Source organism: Xyrauchen texanus, chromosome 23 (genome assembly GCF_025860055.1).
Source record: "Xyrauchen texanus isolate HMW12.3.18 chromosome 23, RBS_HiC_50CHRs, whole genome shotgun sequence".
NCBI classification, from domain to species: Eukaryota; Metazoa; Chordata; class Actinopteri; order Cypriniformes; family Catostomidae; genus Xyrauchen; species Xyrauchen texanus.
In genome coordinates, this window is record NC_068298.1 from 17383413 (window position 1) to 17406666 (window position 23254).

The 23254-nt window shown below is 40.2% G+C and overlaps 1 long non-coding RNA gene across 1 annotated transcript in view; it reads left to right on the top strand.

The window, feature by feature from the left end:
• Positions 1 to 23254, top strand: part of LOC127663125 (uncharacterized) — a 97148-nt gene that overhangs the window by 18746 nt on the left and 55148 nt on the right. Inside the window, exon 2 of the long non-coding RNA XR_007972963.1 lies at positions 7559 to 7632. This is a non-coding gene — a long non-coding RNA (uncharacterized LOC127663125). The remainder of the gene's footprint in view (positions 1 to 7558; positions 7633 to 23254) is intronic.

A 23254-nucleotide genomic window follows, 5' to 3' on the forward strand; every position in this document is an offset into this window, starting at 1 on the left:
CACACACACATTTTATTCACATTTTTCACATAAGATTGATCTTATCATGATGATCTCATCAATGATGCTACACGTTGCGCTGCAGACAGTGGGTTGAGAGACTAGCGCCTCCGTGTTAGAGTGCGCATCACCCAGCAGAACTTTAAATCTCTCCCGGTCTCGACTCCCGCTCAGATTGTGTCTCTTCTGCGACTGGTTGAAGCGGCTCTGATCGCACCGAGAATGACAGTTGTGGAGTTTGTGTTTATTTACATGGCACGCTCCTGTATAATATGAACTTGTATTAAGGATGAAATAAACATATATCGCCAAGCTATGATCTGTGTTATTTTTTCTGGCCACCAGTTCAGTGTCGGTCTACTCGGCATCTATCTCCACGCTGAACACCGGAAACTGACATGACCATACGTGCCACTCCCTAAACAGACTGACTGGTCATCTTTTTATTAGCAGTGTAGAAAATGGGCAAACAGCTCTCAGAAAGAATGGGCTGTCACGTCCACACATGCACTTATTTATTTAATATAATCGCAGCATTTTGCCGTCATATAATCGCACAGGCGGACATTGCGATTGCGATATGATTTATAGTGCAGCACTAGTCTGTATTAAGTGTTTATGAACTGATAATCTGCCAGTTTACTTATGATTTGAGTTAAAGGGAATACAAATAATTGTTGTTTTAGCACCTCTAGTGATAATTCCACCAGGAAATTGCCATGTTACGTAGAACAGGCCACATAAAAATCATTTTGAAAAAATGTTGTTATTGTAACATGATTCTTTGACCAGGTTGTGAATGCCACTGTGGAGAAATATAACAGTCGTCGGATGTAGTAATAAGGTGACTTCCAATTGATAAAGCAGTCGATTTTAATAACCTCTCTCCTCTCTTGATTTCATGCTAGCTCTTACTTTTTAATACTTAATTACAATTTAATGTGAATACTTATTTACTTTCACTTTTTGGCTAGATAATTACTTTTAATTGAGTAAAATCTTAAAACTTTCTTCTTCCCAAAAACACATTTTTGGTACTTTGTAATTGTGGTGAAAAATAATTGTAGTGAAGTTGAATATTTAATTTGTAAAAGTACTATTATTTATTTGTACATTAAGTTGAAAATTTGAAAAATGTACTAAAGTAATTAGTAACAAGAGTAGTTGTAATTTGTTACTTTACATCTCTGAGTTGAGATGATGACAGCCTACAGTTCCCCTTCTGTCACTCACTCAACGTTGTGTTGATATAGTGACACTAGGGGTCTCTCTTGAGAGCATCGGTTACCTCTGATCATTGAGAAAAGGCCAATGAGAATTGGCAAACTGAATTTGCATGCCCCTCCCCCGGACATAAAAAGGTATAAAGGGATGTAAGCGTGCGTCTGTTCAGACATATTTTTTTTCGGAGCCGAGCCGTTGTGTTTCAGCGAGTTGAATAAATCCACTGCTGTTCCACTCACCTCTGCAAGAGCGTATGCTGTCAGATATACGGCGCAAATCAGCTGCTTTTCTCTTCACTGCACCCCAGGGCAGACTACGCCCCTGGGCTCTTCGATAGCCACCTAAATGAGTTTTCTTTTCTAAAAGAGTATATTTTTCTAAAAGAGCAAGTCCTGGGACATTGAACATCTTTATAAAGACGCGTCTTTTTCAAGATGCCTTTCCATCCTTTGGTTATTCCTGGATGCGGTCGTTACCTCTCCACTTCAGACGGCCAGGGGCGCTGCCTCACGTGTCTGGGCAGAGAACACACTGAGGCGGGGTTTGTGGATGCTTCATGTTCTCATTGTGAGAAGCTTTCCTTCTTCCGGGGGAAAGCCACTACAGCCACCCCCCACGTCGCTCCTTCTACCCACGGTTATAGGGCCGGCGCGGCTGGCGCTGGGGGTGATTTCTGGAGTTCTCACTACCCTTGACGGCGGGGCGGTCCACGGATACACAGAACTCCATCAGGTGGATAAGGCTATTGCGGTGCACCTATGCCCGCAAAATGCCGCCACCTGGCAGGATCCACTGTCACTCTTCTCCAAGGCCTGTAGGTTGACGTCGTCTCTGGCGACCAAGGCCTACAGCGCTGCTGGACAGGCCACCTCCGCCCTGCACGTCATAGCCCTCCTGCAAGTCCACCAGGCCAAGGTGCTCAGAGATCTGCACTTGGGTTGTCCTGATCCTGATGTGCTGCAGGAATTGCATTCGGCGACCGACCTCGCCCTCCGGGCCACCAAGGTCACAGCGCATGCACTCGCACAGGTGATGGCCACTCTTGTGGTCCAGGAATGTCATCTGTGGCTGAATCTGTTCGAGATGCGGGACACTGACAAGGCTCGGTTTCTCTACGCCCCTTTCTCCCAGATCAGCCTATTCGGCGACACTGTAGAGGAGTTTTCCCAGCAGTTCTCGGCAGTGAAGAAGCAGACGGAGGCCATCCAGCATATCTTGCCCTGACGTGGCTCAAGATACCGCACCCCGTCTGCTCGCCGAGGGCATCCCCCTGTGGTGGTAAAACCACAGGCAGCTCCGCCCCAGCCTGGGCCCAGCTCTCCCTGCAGGAGGCGGATGCCCCCATCTCAGGGACCTCCTCTCAGACCAGGAACCCAGGGAGAGAGACATCTTCCGTGGAGCTGGTGCTCAGACCACTTCACCCCCGGTAGAAGGACCGGGTGGAGAATCTTTTGATCCTTTTCTTGGTTTGCCGCATCCCCAATGGGCTATAAAATTTATCAATCACAAGAGATGAAGACTTCATATTAATAACATTATAAAAAAAACAAATTCTGCATTCTACTTGTCTGTGTCTATCTGTCTGTTTGTCTATCTGTCTGTCTTATTATGTTTATTAAGAAGGGGGTATGGAACAGTGATTAAAAACGAAAATGAAAAATGAAGTTGCAGACCCCTTCTGTACAGGCTTAAAATTAAATTTTTGGGTGAACAATCTCTTTAATATATTTTAAGTTTGAATAAATACTCTTCACATTATATATTTGTTTGGCATAGCATCTTAAGTAGCGATCTCACTGAAGTCTGCCTTAAGGTATGCCTAAAATATTTGGAAGTTTAAACAGAAATTTTTTAAAGAAAATGTTTAAATATTGACCTTGTTATGTTCTTTGTCACAAAGGTTGCGCAGTTTGTGTTTGAAGGAATTTAGATTCTGTACCACTCGTGAGTGCTATTCTAAGGGGAGTATCCTTTTCCTATTGTTGAAGAAGCACATCATTTACAATCATTGTCAGATGTTGAAAGCTGACTTTCTTTTTATGTTATCTTTTGACGGTGACTCACTACACTTGCACAAGACAAATCAAGTATGTCAGAGTTGTGAGAGAGGTAAGAGACTGTATTGATCCGCTCGCTGAGATTACATCGCTGTTTCAAATTAGTGCCAGTCCCAGACCAACCTCTTCTAGACATTAGGGGGCCACAGAGTTTCCTGACCACTCCACAACCCTGTCCCTCAGGAGCATCTATCCATGATTTATTTAATATTACTGGGCCAGTCCTGAACCAGCACGTCCAGCACACACACTCTTTCACATATACAGTACTCATCCCCATCCAGCCCCCAAAAAGGGCCTAGTTGTGCAGTATGGATGGAACCCTCCAGAGCTCTGCTACTTAGTACCCTACGCGGTGGGACATGAACATCAGTGTTGCCATAGAAACGTAACCCTCCTCTCAAATCACAGCCAGCCACCCTTCCCCTTTTGTTCACAGCCCTTTGCAGACTTTAATCACTGTAGGTAGTTACAGTTTTTACTGCTCTGAGTAGCATTGGAGACTAAATCAGACCATGGTGTTATGCCACCTTTAAAAACACAAGTTTAAGTTTGCAGTATGTCAAAAATCTAATGGACTGTTTATTATTTTATTTATTCACATTGTATAGCAAGATGAAGACATCAGCAAAAAGTCAAATGATTGATATCTAAAGTGCTACATTTTTTTTAGGTTAGAGAAGTAAAAAGCTTAGACGGACAAGATTTAATGCAATTTAAATTACTCAAAATGTTTCATACTTCTATAGACCAAGCTATTTTATTGCTGTAATGTATCTCATTTAAGGCTTTGGACTGTATATACATTTCTAAGTTTGATATATTTCTATAAATGATATTGGAAGACCATAGCAAATATTGTTTTTGTGTTTTATGCTTCAACAGCATAATAAAAAAGATTTTCCAAAGAGGAAAAAATGGAGAGAAATAAAGGTTGTGGCAGTGAGAAGAGAGAAAGATACCACATATTTTAATTAATGCCAGGGTAATGGAACATAAATAGTTATATTATAAATTTACTCTAAATCATAAAAAAAAAAATTACGTTTGCTTGATTTTCACTGCTAAATCAAGGCAGAAATGCGTCTTCAGACTGTTAAAAAATGGTCCATTGACAATAATTAGGGGACGATGTAGATCTTTTTTGGTCCTGATATTGATTTTTAAAATCCCAAGACTGATATTTAAAGATTTGGTTTTGTTAAATATTTATCTGTTAATTATTGTATAAAAAGAAAATAGAATTTAACACCATAGTTTGGGCCTTGTTGTTAATTTTGTTTATTAATATTTTAGCAAATTTCCAAGGAAAAAGCATCCCCGTATAATTTACAACGAGAGATAATTTCTTTCAAATGTAAAATTTAAATGGATATTACAGAAAGTACTCAAATCGGAATCGAGTCAAATCATATTAAAATCGGAATTGAAATCAATCGAGACCTTGTGAATCAGAATTGATTCAAATCAGGAAATCTGTATCATTACTCAGTTCTAACAGGAATGATGAAGAATGCCATTTTTAGGACAAATGCAGCAGGTGTCACACTGTTATTTTATGTGTTCATGTGGAAAGTAAAGTGTGGAGAAGAGAATAAATACATTGGTAAAATCAGAATCAGAGACAGTCTTTTAACTGTTCTCTGAGACATGTTTAAAAAGCTGTCTGCTGCACTTACGTGCGCGCGCGCGCACACACACACACACACGCATGCATGCTTTTATGCATGACCACACTTACATACGACTCAGCCTGGCACTCTGTGCATACACACATAGACAGTCTCTTGCAGACAGACACACACTCATAATACAGGCCTTTGGGAAACTGCTGTGAATGAATTCATAGTAAGGGTTATTGTCACACATATGAGCTTCATGTTTCTCCTGCCCTCATTCAGTGTGTGAGAGATTCCCCTCGTCTATTCTTAGTTCTGTGTACCACTTCTCTGGTCTGCTGCCTCAGCACAAAAAGTAGACCATACAGCCCATTCTTTGTGTTCCTCCTAAAGGAAACCTCCAGCAAATTTGGACTCAGTGGGATATTTCCATTGTGTACTCTAGAGAAAATGCAGTGCAAACAGGTTGTCTTTGGTCAGACTCCACAATCACTTTGAGGGCAAAGGGATAGGATGAGATTGGGTGTTAAGGGACGGTGTGATGACTGAGGGAAGTTTAAAAACTTGATTTCCTCTAATTGTTGTTGTGACAAGGTCTCTGGCTTTCTTCTCAAGGAGGAAGTGAGGGCTGGGGAAACGTTCAACACAAGTCTTTTATTTTACACTCTTTCTCATCTAACACAACAAGGTTTACTTTTCAGCACAACACAAAACACACAGAACACTCTGCTGCGTTTGTCTCTCTCTCTCTCTCTCTCTCCTCTGTCAGACTGGACTGCTCTTTTAAATCCCTCTCAGCTCTCATTGCAAACACAAACAGCTGTTAGAGATAATTTCCCACAGGTGTCAATCCTTACTGTTCTTCCTCTAGCGGCCTTGCTCTCCACAGACATCGCTCGGCCACGCCCCCATCACCACAGATTATTTATCCTACATTAGTGGCACCAAATTTAATTTGACAAATAATTTAGTCAATTCTAGTTTTTCAATCACTCCCTTTGTCTTCCATTGTTCGTGTTAACAGGTAGCCATGCCCTGGCTCAACCAATGGTGTAAGTTTTGGCATGGCATACTGTAAGGCAATGATGGTAATCCTTGTAAATGCAAATTTACTATTTTAAAATAAGAACAATCTGGTTTCCTTCCATTTTCAGCATAATCTCAGATGCACCCATGTCAACCAGACACTCCAGCATCACCCCACAGATGCGATGGACCACATTTGATTACAATCCAGGGATCATGTCGTTAAGGAAAATCAAAACAAACATATTTCCAGGGGAAAGAAATAAGTCCATGTGGAAGCGGAAGACCATGGGACTGTCTTGGCCCCTGTCTAAAACAGTTAGGGGCCCAGGCTTTGTGGGCTTCTTGTCTCCGGGGGCCGGTTGGGGTAATTATCAGTGGGGGAGCACGTGTGGGAGTGTGTAAATGGGGCTGTACGCTGAACATCCAGAAAATAACCCATCAGTGGGCTGTTCCAAACAGAGTGGGGTGCCCTGAAAAGTGAATCCTATCCACCTTTTTCCCATCTTATCTCCACTCCTCCCCACCTCATCCCTGTCTTCCTCAGCTTCTCCCCCAGGAGAGTGAGAATGAGAGGAGGAGGACGTAAAGACCCATCTTCGACATATTTGATGGGGGCCCTGTTGGACAAAGACCTCTTTCCTGTTCGTCCATGTGGAAAATTATGGTAGAGGAGGAGGGAGACAATTAGTGGGATCTGCTAATCACCCTGGCAACACTCATTTAATTGACATGTGAAATTTTGTTTAATCTAACATGTCGATAGGCAATATGACAAAGGCCTGAGTGCCAAGGACTAGACAGCTTATTATTGGACGACAGTCTTTGTGAGGCTGGGAGTGTGGAGTTAGACTGAGTGTGGGTTGACGTGAGGATTAAATGCCATTATCCTCATAATGCTTTTGTACAAATAGCGATACTGTCACTTAAATGTTTTTATGTTTGTTGGTAGAAAACAGTGTGCTGTTTCTTACTTTCATGCTCATGGCTTTGGAGGTTTACGGGACAAAATGGCTGCACACAGTTCAATGAAAGTTGCGCACATGAGAGTTTGGACTAAATGAGTCGCCACTTTCATATTTACAGAAATCAATAAGCTATTGAAGGTCACTGAAAAGTGTGCTGCACCCCACACGGCTGATCTGAGAGAATAGGGAAAGCTTCTTAAGCACAAGCTTTTGATTTTTACAGTTTGCCACATCAATATTTTCAGAAATTAAATTTTTGTAATGGCATAAAAAATGGAAAACTCTCTTTCCCTGTGTTGAATATTCATCTCACAAATGTTCTTGAAAGTCTTAAAAAATACCTATCCATTATTTAACAAAACATTGTTGTTAAAATCTTCTCACCGAACTGTTCATTCAGCTATGTGTGCACTGTAGCCCCTTTAAAGGAACATTCTATGTTCAATACTCAAATATTTAAACTCAATCTGAAAGAATGTGTGGCATAATGTTGATTGCCACAGGTGAATGGGGCCAATTAATGAAGGGTTTAAAGGCAGAAATATGAATCCTATATGCACATTAAGCTGGCATAGGAGAAGTTCTTGATTCAGTGGCCTGCTACTGTTTGGATATGGCAACTTTGGCTTCACTGATCTCAAATGTTTTACCTTTTGTCTTGCAGTGTGGACTCATCTCTGTGTACCAGAAAGCTCTGAACTCATGGAACCAAGAAGTTACATTAGTATGAGAGCACAGGTAGGCCTGCTTAGTCTACTATACCCCCTAATGTTCTACCTCAGCCAGTTTATTTAATCATATGTTTTGTGCATTCAAGTGCTTTTGTGTCTTTTTATATGACATAACCTGTGTTTTTAAGCATAAGTTACTCAGTAGAGTATAAGTAAAAGTAACTGTACTGAAATGCCTTTGAGGGTAGACATTCTGTGTATTTTTTCTGTCAAGACCTTTGACTTTAATTTGTGGATTGGAATATTTTTTCATAAATATTTTCTACATTCCCTCAAATAATTACTTGATAGTTTGATAGTTTTTGTATATTGCCATTATTTAGAAATTGTATTGCATTGTATATTAGCTATTATGTTCACAGTACATCACAGCTCTGTAGATGAAACCCTCATTCCATATTGTCCAGATGTTTGAAATCATTGCTACTGTATTTGTTTCAGAGATTTCCGTTTCCACTTTGCCAGACAGTTGGCAATTTTCCCAAACTCACAGCTGGACTAGCCAGCATTTTAATGTGAGTGTCGGGGGGTTGAATGTGGATGTCTGGGATAGTGGTTTGAAACGAGCAATGGTGGCATGGGTAGAGCATACAGCTGTATATCAGTATATCCAGTATACTGTATCTGACAGTATGTTGATTTTTAAATGTATTAATTTCATGAGGTCAGCTAGTGAACAAAATGCAATGTTCACTATTTCTATATCACTATATATGTGATTTCTGATTGCATTTAACTTGTATAGACAGTCCTTTAAATATGGATGGCATATTTGCCTTGGAATCAATTTGGAGGGTTCAATGCATCAGCTAAATACAGTTGAATCGTGACTGCTGTTGAATTTAAAGTACATTTTCCATCCCGAGGCCACGTTGATTTTCTTTCAAGTTCTACATAGCCAAAATGTAGCCATATTTGTATCACTGTGCCATTTAACACCTGATATTGTCTAAAATTCTTGGTTGAGTCCTATTGACAACTTCCTGTGAAATTGCTCGTCCATAGGTCTTTGCTTTGTGGTGATGGAGAAGAGCATCAATAAGCAGGGCTACCTCAATTTCCTATCAGTCCTTCACTATTGTGACAATAATAACGTAGGCTCTTTATGCAGTAGCTATTACTGCCCCGAGCAGTTGGAGATCTTGCCAAGACCAAGGCAGCGAGGATGAGAGCGTGCAGGGTTTACTGCACTCCACACACACTACAATATCACCGCATTCCCTCCCTTCGTCTTTCTCATACAGGGCCGCTCCTTCTTTGCCACTTTACCCTGACAACTGACTGCTTAAACGAGTGCATGAAAATAGGTTCCTTGCTGGTCTCCATGACAGACTGCACATAATCAGTGTAGAGGTATGTAATTACAGATGTCAGGCCCATCCGCTGTAATTGATGCAAGTGCAAGCAGCGCTCACTACCAGGGCGGCCTATAACTGCACACATGGCAGTGCCACTGGCCTCTCCCCGCTGTTGCCACTCGAGAGAACATAAGAGTAAAACATTATCCATATGATGGTGCATGTTAACCTGTCCCAACTGCCTTAGTGACTCTCTGCTACAACTGAGAGTAATTTTCTCTGTTGTATGTGTCAGCGGAGGACAGTACTCCTGTATGAGTTTGTCTCTTAGCTTTCAGTTCTCAGACTCGGTTTGATGTTGCTGGGCATGTTCACAGATGTAAAGGGGGGTAGGGTGTGATGAAAATGCTGTCAAAGTCACAGATGCTTAAGTGTCTCCAAGGCGAGGTGGTCTGTCTGCGGGGTGTCTGTGCTTGGCTTATCGCTGTTGGCTTTTTAAATGTTTCAATTCCTAGCATCCAGTAGAACACACGGTGCACCATTTAACTTAAATTGATTTTTTTTTTTAAAGTTTCTTGAATCAGATTTCTTATGCTGCTTCATACACATAGAGGAGGTGTCAAGGTGGATATGCTAGATTTTTTGTGTCTTGAGCATCTATGCTGAAGGCTGGGGTAAATATCCCTGATGTGTCCTCCAGAGAACATATAAAGACCACTCTGGCTGCAAAGCTGAGGTTTCAGGAGCCTGCCCTTCTCCCAGCTACTGTAATCTTGATCAGAGAAAGGTATGCTTCCCTTGTTAGTCCTACTGAGGATTGCTCATGGAAACCATCACAAGATAATATTTATTGGTATGGCGTAGGAAGTTATGGGCTATACACAAATGCAGTCATAATAGGAGCACCATTGAATTCTTGTGCTTGTTTTGCCATTATAGATTTTCTAATTGACAGTGGCTGTTTCCATTTTTGTAAAAAAAAAAAGGAAGCCTAGATGCTGTTTGGACCAAGAATAATTGAATGTAGAGTTTATTTGCATTTAGTGGTAGAAAAAAGGGTAAATAAAAAAATAGGATCATGTTTATATCCAAAAAGTGATAAATGCTATCCACACAAAGTGTTAATAAAGTAGTATGCTATTTGTACTGAGGGTAAATTGTCTGGTGGAACAGAGTGGGTAAAAAAAAAGCTTTTGCCAACAACGTTGGCTATTTGTACGTAGTGTAAATAAACACTGCCTTTTATCAGCTGTTACTAAAAAAATGTTAATTTGCTGTGACATCAGCGTGACTTGATAGGTGATCGGTCCTTTAAGATTTCAGCGGCACTGTCAAGGCATTACGGAGTGTGTGGAGTACTGGCATATTGTTGTAAGACAACAAACGTTGGTTTATTGTACTGTTAATTTGGCGATTTCACACACGACAAGGCAAAGGCAGCACAAGCTGTGAAACGGTCCTTATAATCGTTAACCCTGATTAAAGGTGCAGTATATAACAATTTCCATGTAATATTCACCAAAGTGTATGGATGGCTTGTAACTCAATTTAAAAAATTCAACTTTTCAACAGAAACAAAAAACTGCAACACTAGGTAACGTTATCTTAGAGATAGAATACAGCAAACGTCTGACTCCCAGCTCATCACTGACTCCTACACAAACTCTACTGAATCCTGTCTGGCTCAGCTGGATCGTTGCAGCGAAAACTAGAGTGAACATCGGTAGGGCATTTGATTCCTGGAGGGACCTTCGTTCGGTTTTGGGGATCAAAACCGACCCTGAATTGGCATTCTTCTTATTGGACAGGCATGCTTACATAACTGCAAAGCATGTGAAATACAGTGCCATAAGGATTGATCTGTGTAATTTTAGCTAACTTGATCTTGCCTGCTAACGCTGATGAATTGCAAGCTACCTTTCTTCGTAAATTTCAAATCATTTAAATTATCTTCTCTTTATATTAAAAGTCAGGCATACAGGATCAATTTAAGCAAATACGTTGGTTTCTTGATCGTAGTACAACATATAACATACAAAACATACAATAGTGCAAGATAACAGGCAGTCTGGTATAGTTCGATAGTATGTAGCTGTATATCAGTATGCTATGTTTGCTGATAAGTAGTTTTAGTTTAGTCTCAAATTTGTAGTAAATCAATCATAACTGTGTAATTTTAATTATGCTACCTCATCTGTCAGCATGATGTCGGTGAATCACGTTCAGTCTCTTTGTATGTTACCTTATTGTTTTGGCCAATGCTCGCATACTCACATCCCTATAGATAGTGTGCACTAGCGCGAGCACGAGCAACAGGTAGCTGGCTGCATTTCACTTAATGGCCACAGGTATCATTAATAACAAGGGTTTCTTAATCTTACATACTGCACCTTTTAAGCTCAAGCAGCAACAAGTGAAAAATGAAATATTAATACAATCATCCAACTAATTGAAAAGGCAGGAAGGAATTTATAAATATAATAATTATTTATACAATATTTAGATACCATAATATAATGTATAATACTGTATCATATCTGTATCTGGGCGGCTGTGGCTCAGGTGGTAGAGCAGGTTGTCCACTAATTGCAGGTTTGGTGGTTCGATTCCTGGCCCACATGACTCCACATGCCGAAGTGTCCTTGGGCAAGACACTGAACCCCAAGTTGCTCCCAATGGCAGGCTAGCGCCTTGCATGGCAGCTCTGCCATCATTGTTGTGTGAATGTGTGTGTGAATGGGTGAATGAGATGCAGTGTAAAGCACTTTGAATACCGTTAAGGTAAAAAAGGCACTTTATAAGTGCTAACCATTTAGGCTAGAAATTTTGTTTGCTAAAGAACTTCCTTCAAGGCATTTAGAATATATATATGCAAATGCTTTATTGCATTATGCATGCAAATTATTTTACAACAACAGCATGTTTCGTAGTCTTGCAAGACTATAATTTAAAAAAAATTTAGTTTAGATTTTACTACATATGGTACTTATTTTCATTCTCAACTCTTAAAAAAATGAATTCTCACATTTTCACTTCATTTTCATTCTTCAGTAGTATACTTAAATACTACATACCAAAAATGTATATTTGAGGTATGAAATTTAAACCTTAATTGATATCACTCAGAATTAAACATTTTTAGTCTTCTTTGAGAGGTAAAGCAGCCACATGACTTGCAGTGGCGGCTGCTGGTCTTTCAAAGAGGGGAAGCTCATTTTCGGCCTACATTATAAACATATTTACCCTATTTTTTGCACTAAATCAATCTTAGGTGTTGATCTGCCCTGCTGTTTAATTCTAATTTTTTCCTCGTAAGGAAGACTTTCAAATGGCTTTGCCAAAATCAGGTCGACAATATTAGCACCGTCTCCCATCGTGCGCAGTTTCACCCGTACGACGCTAGCCTAGCCTACTGTATGAATGAATGAACGAACGAACGAACGAACGCTCTAAAACAAAATATATTAAACTTGGTAAAACTGAAACAAGGAATGTGGTGTATAATTGTGTGAAATGTATTATGCAAATTGACTAGCAGTTTCGCCAAACAAATATAAAGAAATAGGTTGCAGCAGTTTGTCTTTCGACTACACTTGAGAAATCCGCGATGGGACTGAGCGCGAAATAGCTTCAGTGACTTCTTATAATACAGATTCGCTGTCAATCAAAAGGAGATGCAGTCTTTCGACAGATCCTCCAATCGTCACGCTGAAGCCCGGAGTCCGGGCCAGCCCACTCTCATTCACCCCCAGAGACGCTGAGCGTCCGTGGGCGGGACATAATCGCAGCATTTATCCAATGACCGTCTATTTTCGAGCACTGAAAAAAACTGTTCAGAGCAGCCCCGTTGAAGTCAATGGACGCTCGGCTTCAACAGGGAAATGCACTGACGCTACGGGAATGTATGAGAAGTAAATCGAGTCAGCCGACCTGCTATATGTAATGTAGCTGATTCTGAACGAACTCGTCTTTGAGATGAACGTGTTCTAACGCATTTTTAGTCAATAAATTGTTTACACAATAGTACATATTTGACCATTATTTTATAGACATTATAGGGGAAGCTGAGCTTCCCTTGCAGTCTTAAAGAAATCCCCACTGATGACTTGGCATGCAAACCTCTCACACTGTCTTGATCTCAATAAACTTTAGATAGTTGTAGAGGAGGTTTAATTTTACACTAACATGTTTACGTAGTCTGTCAGCACCTTGCCTGACAGGAAGCACTGGCCCTCAATTGGATTACTGCTAACTAAATATATCTGAACACGTACAATCCGCAATGCGAGGTGCCATTTCGTACAAGTCTAGCCCTCTACCAACAGCTCAGGTCAGTCTGTATAGCTGTTCCCAGAGCTGCTCACTGCAGACCAGAGGAACACAAGGTGAAGTGTGAAAGTTTGAAGTGGGAAAGCTAATCATCCTGTAATTACAGCTGCCAAAAGGGAGCCATTAGCTAAGTGCTATCCAGTAACAGTAGTCTCTGTCACTTTGCGTGAGGACAAGAGTGAAATTGTTGACAATAGTTGAATAGTCCTCCAAGGCCTTGTGATTCGGCCAGGCAGCTTCGGAGTTCCATTGCAACTCATTAGCAGCTATGTTTGGTGCACTGCCTTGACAAATCATACCCCAGTGTTATTAAACATGTCAAAACATTGTTTGACAATTTCCTTGCTCGCCTTGTAATTGGTGCGCTCTGTAAATAGACTATATAAATATATTTATGAGCTGAGAAATTTAGTGCTATCAAATCAAGGCTGGGTCTAATGCATTTTTCAGTGGTGTAAATTTGGAGATAGTTGATTACTTTATGAGTATGTTAATGGGGTTCCAGCAGATGCTGGAGAGAGCAGCTGTGGTGGTTTGTAACTCTATGGAAATGGCAAGGGCCAGCTGTTGTATTGTACTTACTGTAGTTTAGCACTTGCACATTTTGTGACAGTGAAATCAATCTTTCATAATAAGGCTGGAGTGGGAAAAGACTCATTCTAGTCTGGACAACTATTACACTTCTTAAAAAAAAAAAAACTATAATAAAAAACTGTTACCTACATTTTTGCTTTTTTTTAAGAAATGGAGGGATGAGCTGGATGAGGAATTATTTTTGTGGAAATCAATATTATGCCACAAATGCTGTGGATTGAGCTTAACTTGTATTGAACCAGTTCTTGTATATATTTTAGATGGTGCTTTATTTATTTGCTAATAAATAGTGATATAAAGGAGAGAAACCTCCGGTATGTGTGGGGTATAGCATTACATTACATCTTTTTTTTTTTATCCAAACCTAGTTTTTAAGTAGTATTTTTGAAAGGATTTGCCTTTTCTTTACGCTCCTTCCACAACGTGCATGACAAGACGTTTGTGGAACCTTTGTTATTTATCGCCTTCTCAAAGCATATTTTAGATTTATGAGAGGGAGAAGATGAAGTGCGGGTAACAATCCGTTCTGACAGCAGGTTATCTTGATCATCAAAGTGCACAGGCAAAGTGTGGTTGTTGTTTGCTGGGTGAAAAGGGTACTTGTGTGTGTGCACGTGTATGGGTGTGCACACTGCAGCAAAAAGAGGAGGGTTTAAACCTCTGATTGAGCCCTCTAGACACCTCTATCACAATGAGGTTCACTTAAAATACCTCATTGCATTTTGTGATCTACGATGAGTCTATATTCCAAACTGTAAGAGGGATGGAAAACTGTTGCCGGGGGTACTGTATGCATGTAAGTGGGTGTCAAGGGGTGTGTGTGTGCATGTTCGTGTGTGTGTTTACGGGTTGCCTGAATGAACGCCTTGATGTTTGTGTAACAGTGTAAGCTATACTGAATAAACACATATGCTTGCATACATTTCCCTGCATGCTCTGTAACTACACCAAAGAGCAGCTTTATTTCCCCTCCCAGCATGTGTGCCTGTGGATGCCAGTCTGTCTGAGATCAGACTCTTTTTGACACTACTGTGTATGCCAGTCAATTCAAGACCAGACTCTGACTCGTCTGCAAGTGCCAGTCTATGTAAGATCTTACTCTCACTAATGGCCCCGCCATGTGGCACAGGAGTGATTCTTCAGCTCTTTAGTGGCTGTTGGCTGTCATTGCCTGCTTAGCGAAGAGCAGTGGGCATGCCTCCAATCAGTGATCTGTTAAATGAGGGCTTGGCCAGGCAGACAGACGCAGATGGGCAACAGGATACGTAGAGCACAGTGGTTGGATTGCTTTGGATGGGACGCTGGTGGGGCGCCTGATCTCTTGCCACCTCTTTGCCCAGGTCTTTGTCTCCCTTGTTAATTGAGTGACCTGGCTGACCCTTGAGTAACATGTCACCACAGAGGGGTCAGGGCCCTGGTGTCATGTGACATGGAGTCGGTGACCTGAGCTTGGCTGATGTGAAGGAAGGGCCAATGTCACAGATCTCAATTGAAGGAGATGGTCTTCTAATCTGGTGACACAAAATTTTGTTATCTTTCTGGCTTTATGTCATTTCCAAATTATACTGATACCGATAGTTTGGTAGATTTCGGTTTTAATGCCACATTATTTCAAATCTCTGATAATTAATTAGCACAACATCACAAGAAATGTAAACAATTTCTTTATTTCTGCAACTTTATAGTGTGGCTGGTCTCACTGAAACAAAAATCAAAATATTAACTCAGATTAACATTCTTAAAGGGATAGTTCCATCAAAAATGTAAATTCTCTCATCGTTTACTCACCCTCATGCCATCCCAGGTGTGTATGACTTTCTTTCATTTGCAGAACACAAACAGAGTTTTTTAAAAGAGGCTTCTTTTTATTCAAGCAGGATTTTCATGCTATGTTGCCTAGTGGCATAATGACATCCATCAGGAAGTCTAATGTCAGTCCTTTCTTGCTCTGACATTTAGTTTTGGGTACGTATGGAGTCATTGTTTTGCATTTAATCTGGCTGATGTTGGAACAGCATTGAATGGGTTTTTCTCTGTTGTAAGCTTGGCCTGTTTTTTAAAATGACCAGTTAAGTGCTCTGAACATCATGGGGCACTGGTGACAACTCAGAATAAATCCATCAATGGTTACAAAGGGGAAAAAAGGCTCTCAGTACCACACAATAAACTCTGAATCTTGAAACTGTATTTCAAATCACTAGTATTTTTCTGAATGAAAATATTGCAAGGTCTGCGCAAAATGTCCCAGTCCTGCTTTGTATCTATGAATTTGTCACATATGGGATTGTGCAAGAGGGACATCTACAATCATTCAAACATCATGTGTTTCTGTCTGAACTTTGAGTAGACTGACAGGTCTATTTACCCCTTTCTAGTCAATCAAGCAGTCTTTCATGTTGAAATGTTCTTGGGTGTGTTGACTTCAGGTTGGGTTGCAACAGAAACCTTTGTGATGATGAAATCAAGTTTCCTGTCCGTTTGAGAGAACTGAGGGACTTTGTGGTGTTGTAGAAATAGACCTGCTGTGTTAGAATGGATTTGATGAATGTGTTTTGTTGAAATGGTAGTGTTCTGTATGTCTCAACAGCTTTCTGTTCTGATTATTGGAGATGCTAATCTATATGGTAAATGAACACCTATAATCTATGCCCCAGGTAAAAAAGGTATTTTATTCAAAAAGATATTTGTTTGAGTTATTTCAATACACCCATCAATATACATAAAGCATATGGTACTTGTAGCTCTATCTTTGAAATACCTTTTATTTCAGGCTCAGCTGAATTAATTGTTTTGTCCTGTTCGATGAGGTTTTTTCTATTATAATTTTTCTTCTCAGCTGCTTGATTGGTTTATCTCTTGTGCTTATCAGAGCCTCAGCTAAGAAGCACCAAACTAGTTTGGGGGTATCTGTGAAAAGGTTCCCCTTAATCCATTTTATTTGCTCTGCTACTTCAAAACCATTTGTCCATGCAGCCCATGTCCCCCGCTGGCCCTTTCCTCCCTCTCCTTCCAAGGATTGAGAGTGGAGGTGCAAGACACAGACTGTTAAAAAAAAGAAGCCATCTGGTCGGGGGAAGGGGTTGCTGAGGGTAGAGGGAGTCATGCTGGGCAATCAAAATGACAGACAGCAGTGAAAAGTGTTTTGTGGGCTTCCACATATATGAGAAGTAGGCTGACTTGTGAGCTTTCACGGCTCCCTTTGGTCTTCAGGTAAACACTGACTTATCCATGGTGTATCTCTATCTCACACTTTGTCTAACTCTCTTTTACCCCATCTTTTATACTGACCCCCTCAGAGACACCAATACTCTGTATTTCAAATGTGTGTGTGCAATCGCACAAGCATTTTGCATAATCAGGAAATAGACGTAAAAGTAGGTGACATAAATTTTTTCCAGCAGAAAATGTGAATGTGGGATGCTAAAATTTTGCATCTGAGGCTAGAATCGCTCACAACCAAAGCCTTCTCTTTCTGCAAATATTATAATCTCTTGTTCTTATGCATTCGTTTTCACCATCCCCCCACTGTGGCCCCTTTTTCCCCCTTCCCAAAAAAAACCTGTAAATGTGTGGAGGCTTCATTTTTTACTCTCCCCAAGCGGCTCTGTTGTCAGAGAGGAACCCTTAGGAAGTCTTTATTTCTGCCAGGCTGGGCCTCTCGCGTTCCTCCAGCTTCTTCGGCCGTTCTTATAGCTGTCCCCCCACCTGCTGGGACCCTGATCCCAGGCCGAGCTGGGCTTCAGCAGGGGACAATTACTATCCCGCTCTGCCTTTGATCATCTGACCACATGGAAGCACAACAGCTGACCACATGTTTCAACAGACAAGAAGAAGGAGACGGGAGAAGAAAAGGGTGAAGAGGAGAAGAGGGAAAAGCATTTGCCTTTCACTCTCTCTCACACACAGCAAACTAGAAAAGGCCCATTCCAGGAGCTGTTGTAGTGCTTAATTCTCATGATCTTTGGTGTGTGGTAAACGCCTGGGCTTTTTATTGTCATGATTATGTCTTTGGATCAGAGGAGAAGGCTTGTTACAGGCATGGAGCGGCCTCATGTAAAATTTCTTTTGACTCGTTTCATTTACCGAGGGTAGCGTAGAGTGCTAGAGAAGTAATTTGAGGCTGAGCTTGTAAAAGTAAGTGCTAATTCTTTTGTCATTGTCAGCCAAATTGTCTCTGAGCCAGCTGGGCCTCAACATAAATGCTTGCTGTGGTCAATATTGAAAGCGCTTCAACACAAAGTCATAGCCACAGCACAGCTCTCTGTCTTCCAACACACATATTTCTTCATATGTAGCTCTTGAATGGCAGAAAGCCATATAAATTATTACAAAAATTCATTTTAGGTGTATATGTAAATGTGTACAGTAGGTACAATATCTTTACATATTTGCTTGATTTTAAAAAAAACAATTTGTGCATGGCATTTTTATTTTTTTTGGTAAATTCAAATTTACTGAAAGATAACTTGGCAGATGATTAAAAACATTGCAACACACATGACAAAAATACACTTCAGTTTTGCCCGTAGTATAACAGATCACCGACATGTGTGAATTTTAAACAGTGTTTAAGGGTGGGAACTCAATGCACTCACATTTGTGTGTGGTTGCATGTGGTATGTGTGTTACTTGTCACAGCATGTATTTGTTTGTGGACATTAATTGTGTTTGTGTACATATTCAGTAACTGTGTGCATGGGAATGAATGCGTACAGCATCTGTGTGTACAGTATCTTTGAGCGTATTTTTGTTTGCAAGCCCACTGAAGCGGACCTGATAGGTGCTGGGATGTGTTCAAGGGGCCGGGGGTGAGTCAGTCAGGCCTAGGGGAGCTGTTTGTTTTGGCCTGTTTTCTGGGGATGGCCTCCTCGAGTGTCCCTATTGTGCAGCAGATCACTTTACCACATTAAGGGTGCATGAAAAGAAGCTCTTCACTGGCACTTGGGCCCTGGCTGGAATAACAGGCAGTGTTTTGACTGGCTGCCACCTTCTATTCTGACCGCTCTGCCGCCCAGCAGACGGCTCCTGCCTCAAAGAAGCCTGGGAGGACACATAGAAAGGCACAGATACTTTAGAGACCCTTATTCAGCAAACAAACAGTTTTCTCGAGTTATGTCACATTCCCTTTAGCCTTGTAAATTCTTGTAAGTTTTGCTAACTTCATTTTCATTTCATATTCACTGTGGATTCTTGCTTAAAGATGTGATTCTAGAATGAAATAATAGAAAGAAAAACATTTTGGTGAGGAACAGATTCCCGCTCATCATATTTTTGACAAAACATCATTACGTGTCTTACAGGCCCTTTGTGCATTTCACCTAGTTCATAATTATTTTATCTGGCAGTTAAAAATAATTAACAAGTCATGCTCTTTTGTTGTCCGCTATTATGAGTCCTCCATCTAGCAATGAAAGGCTTCTCCAGAAGCACAGTCACATAATAGTGTCAAAATCTATTTTAAAGTGCTGTAATTCAAGGGTTTACAAGGCTCCATAAAACCTCAACATGCCCCGGTAATGAGAAGCATGAATGGAAACTTGGAGAGTTCTTCGTGGCCCCCGCAAAAGCGGGAGACCAAATGCAGGACACACGGCACAAAGCACAAGGGCTGGAACAAAGTGAGCCAGGACAGACAGCTCGAGCGGAGACCAGCACACATGTTACAAATATTGGACAAGCTTGTGAGCTTGGTTTAAGAATTTTAAACTTTAAACAATCTCTACAATTGTTTCTCTACAGACAGATATGTGTAATAGTTTTAAGTATAAGTGTAGACAAGGTTGTTATCGGTCAGGCAGTCCTCGTAACAATTTTACTTTCACATCCTGAACAGACTCACACTGGGTGTTACAACCATAATGTGCATGTGTAAATGGACACCGGTCTATACCTTTTCACATCCTTTACATTTTAGATTCTCTTCAGAATTGATATGTATTGCAGTGTATCACTTCAATTTTTGAGACATTCGTCAACTGAACTTGACCCCGTACAGTGCTATTTCAGCCTTCATGCTGAGTTCACACTTGCTAGAGATCTCATAACTCCACATGTGGTCGGGGCAAGGTGAAAAAAAAGCCCTGATATATCACGTAAGCCTCAGAATGTACACACATCTCTGCTGTTCCCAGAACCCATACAAGAACAGGTCAAATGCCAGGATGTGAACAGTTACACTCTATATGCTTTCATGAAACAATGTTCTCCGGCAGTTCAAATCTGTTTGACACTTTTAAAGTTTACATGCACACCCAGTGCGCTCGCTTTAAAAATTAATGTAGGTGTCATAATGTACTGTAATTACTGTACTGTGAGTGTTGAAATAAGCTGGTAGGGTACACACTATTGCTCCTTTCTGCAGGATGTACTCCATCTCACTTCAGAGACGGATGCCATGAGGCACAATTGAGTGGGGTATATCAGGATGCTGTGCTTGTACAGGTCCATCAACATAGCAACTCAGCAGCAGTGTGAGAGTGCACTGATATCTACTGTAGTCAGTACAGATTATAACTGACATTAAGCTGTTTATGCTGCTTTGACTACAGGCTAATTTGTCTATGCCAAGTGTCTAGGTATGACCAATATTTGACTAATTTTGGTATTATGGCTTACAGTAGTTCCACACACACACACACACACACACACACACACACACACACACACACACACACACACACACACACACAAACACACACACACAGTATCTAACAGGAGTTTAAAGAAATTGCTTTCAAAATGTTATTATGGGAACATTTAATGTTATTATTGGAGGTAATACATTTTTCACTTTTAGTGACGAGCGAAATCTTGGCAGCAAATAGTGCATTTTTGGCCACATGCTTTCTACCACCATGTTTTCAATGGCTAGATTCATTAAAACGGATCAGAGTATATTACTTGGAGAACTTATGCAATGTGAAAAGTGTTGTATATAAGATACATTTAAAGTTTGTATTTGTTTAAAATTGGTCAGAGGTCCATGTCAAGACTTTTCAGTTGTTGAATTTGCAGTCACCTTGCCTTTACTACCTTGATATAACAGAAGGGAAATGGCTATTTGATGGACTTATTGCTGGATTGTTATAGAGCTTATTGCGTTGTCCAGTTAATGACTATTATATGAGTTATTTACTTTCTGGACATGTGAGAATAGTAGTTACACAGCTGTCTCCATCTCTTCTCCAGGTCCCAAGGTGGTCTAACGGAGAACGTGTAATTCCATATTATTTAAAAAGGATATTATATCACTCTTTGTGGTTTGCCGTCAAACTTTCCAAATTGAGGGGTTGTTATGCAAGATGCAATTTTAATTTCTGTTGTAGGGTGTCCTATTAGTGAGGGTCTGGTCATACTGTAATCAAAATGTCATATGTTGATGGAAACACCATCAACATGCATTGGAGACAGGATGGATTCAGAGAATTTGACAGCAAATTCCATGTAATGGTGTGGAATTAAGAGCTGGTGTGGATAGCTCTCATTTTGCACCCATGCACCATTCCACTGAGTGTGCAACAACTTGCCATTAATTTGACATTCATTTTTTTTGTTTTTAAATCATTAAATAATTAGTGACTTAACACAACTAATTTTTCCACTGGCCATCAAAAAAAAAAAAAAAAAAAAAATATATATATATACAGTATATATATATATATGAAGCATACCATGAAAATAGCTACGCTTTTTACTCATCGGCCTTTGATTACTAGGTGCAATTTTCTGTCCAAATAGAACGACTATGTGTATGCAGTAAAGGAGATGACAGGTCTAATGTCTAACTGAAAAGGAAAATGTGTCAAGTGGGAATAGAGCAATATGAATGCTCGTCAGAATGACTGAGATGTACACAATAAGAAGCTGGCATGTCAGAGTAGGTTTAATGTTGGAGGCTTTTCAGTGGTGTCCTTTGCTGTTTGTTAAACGTTTAAACTCAGGTTAGTTTCCATCATGTTTTAAACAGCTAAACATTTTACCTCGGAGTCCATCTCTTATGCATGCTGTGTATACTGGCTACCACCTCCCCAAGCAAGATTTCAAATAACCCAAGGATGAAAATAGAAGTATTATTCCTATATTCTAGATGTAGATTCAAAATCTGTCATTCACTACAGTGATTTAGGTGAGATGGCATTTGGATCCCCTGTGGGAGTCTGGTTGTTGCCTAGCGCAAGTGACATGCAAACCAGTATGAACTGAAGCCAGGCAGACTGCAGCTGCTCTTAATGTGTGTTATTAAAGGGCATAGTCATTTTTCCTGCAGTCTTGCATTTGGGGGGTGGTGAGTATCTCTTAATGTTCATTTTAAGTGACCATCAGTAGAGATAATGTTTCTGCATAGCCAAATGCAGAATTGTAAAGTGCATCAGACAGAAGTGAGGTTTGGTGCATCTTTCTGTTTTTTCATAAAATTAGCTGTAAGGGCAGAGGCAAACTTTATATCGTTTTTAGACTTTGAACATTGTGCTGTTAGATTTTCCTTTGCAAAAATATATATTTTAGCTCCTCCTGATGCAGTTTTTATTAATGAGTGTTCTGCAACTATTTTTTTGGTGGACGGTGGAAATACACCCCTTTCCTTCAGCCGGATCTCACAATGTATGGTCTGACTTTTTTTTTTATAAGAGTCTGACTCATAGAGACAGCTGGAATTAAACATGGATTAATAACTGACATGGATTAAACCTTAATCTACATGTTTGTTCTGTCTGTCTACAGACAGTATTCTGTCTGCTGGACTGTCCATGACTCACTTATTAAAAGTCTCACCAGTGCTGTATATGATGTTTGTGTGTCCACAGTTTTGTTCAGTTTAGGTTTTAAGATCCCTTTCTTGCTGTGCATTTCTGTTTAACTTATGATTAATGTATGTTTTAGAAGATTGTTTCAATGTCTACAATATACTGTGTATATATATATTGTGAATTGAACTGAACACATTGCTTTAAATGTCAAGCTCAGCTGATCTTCTTCAAACATTTAAGGAACATTTGGAATACTTCAAACTACCTTTTGCAACATTCACTGGTTAAAGCGGGGTATACAAGAAACCCGTCATGTCAGTTTCTTTTAAAGTAGAGGGCAGTGTTGTCACTTAAAAAAACTTCTCGACACTTGTGCAAAATCATATATTCAGACAAATAAATACATGTTTGGATGTTGCAAACAGCAGTACAAACCTCATACACCCTCTATTTAAATTACTCATTATATTTGAGTTAGATATTATTGTAAGGGTGTGACAGAGAATTATTAGGAATTTTAAACGAGAAGTATAAAGTGAAAATGAATTAAAAGAAACACAGAATAAATCTCTATGTTCGTGTTAAGACTTTTTTATTTTTTTATTTAGCAATTATAAAAATGTTCTGTGAATGTAGCATGAACATTAGCCCCCTTCTGAGC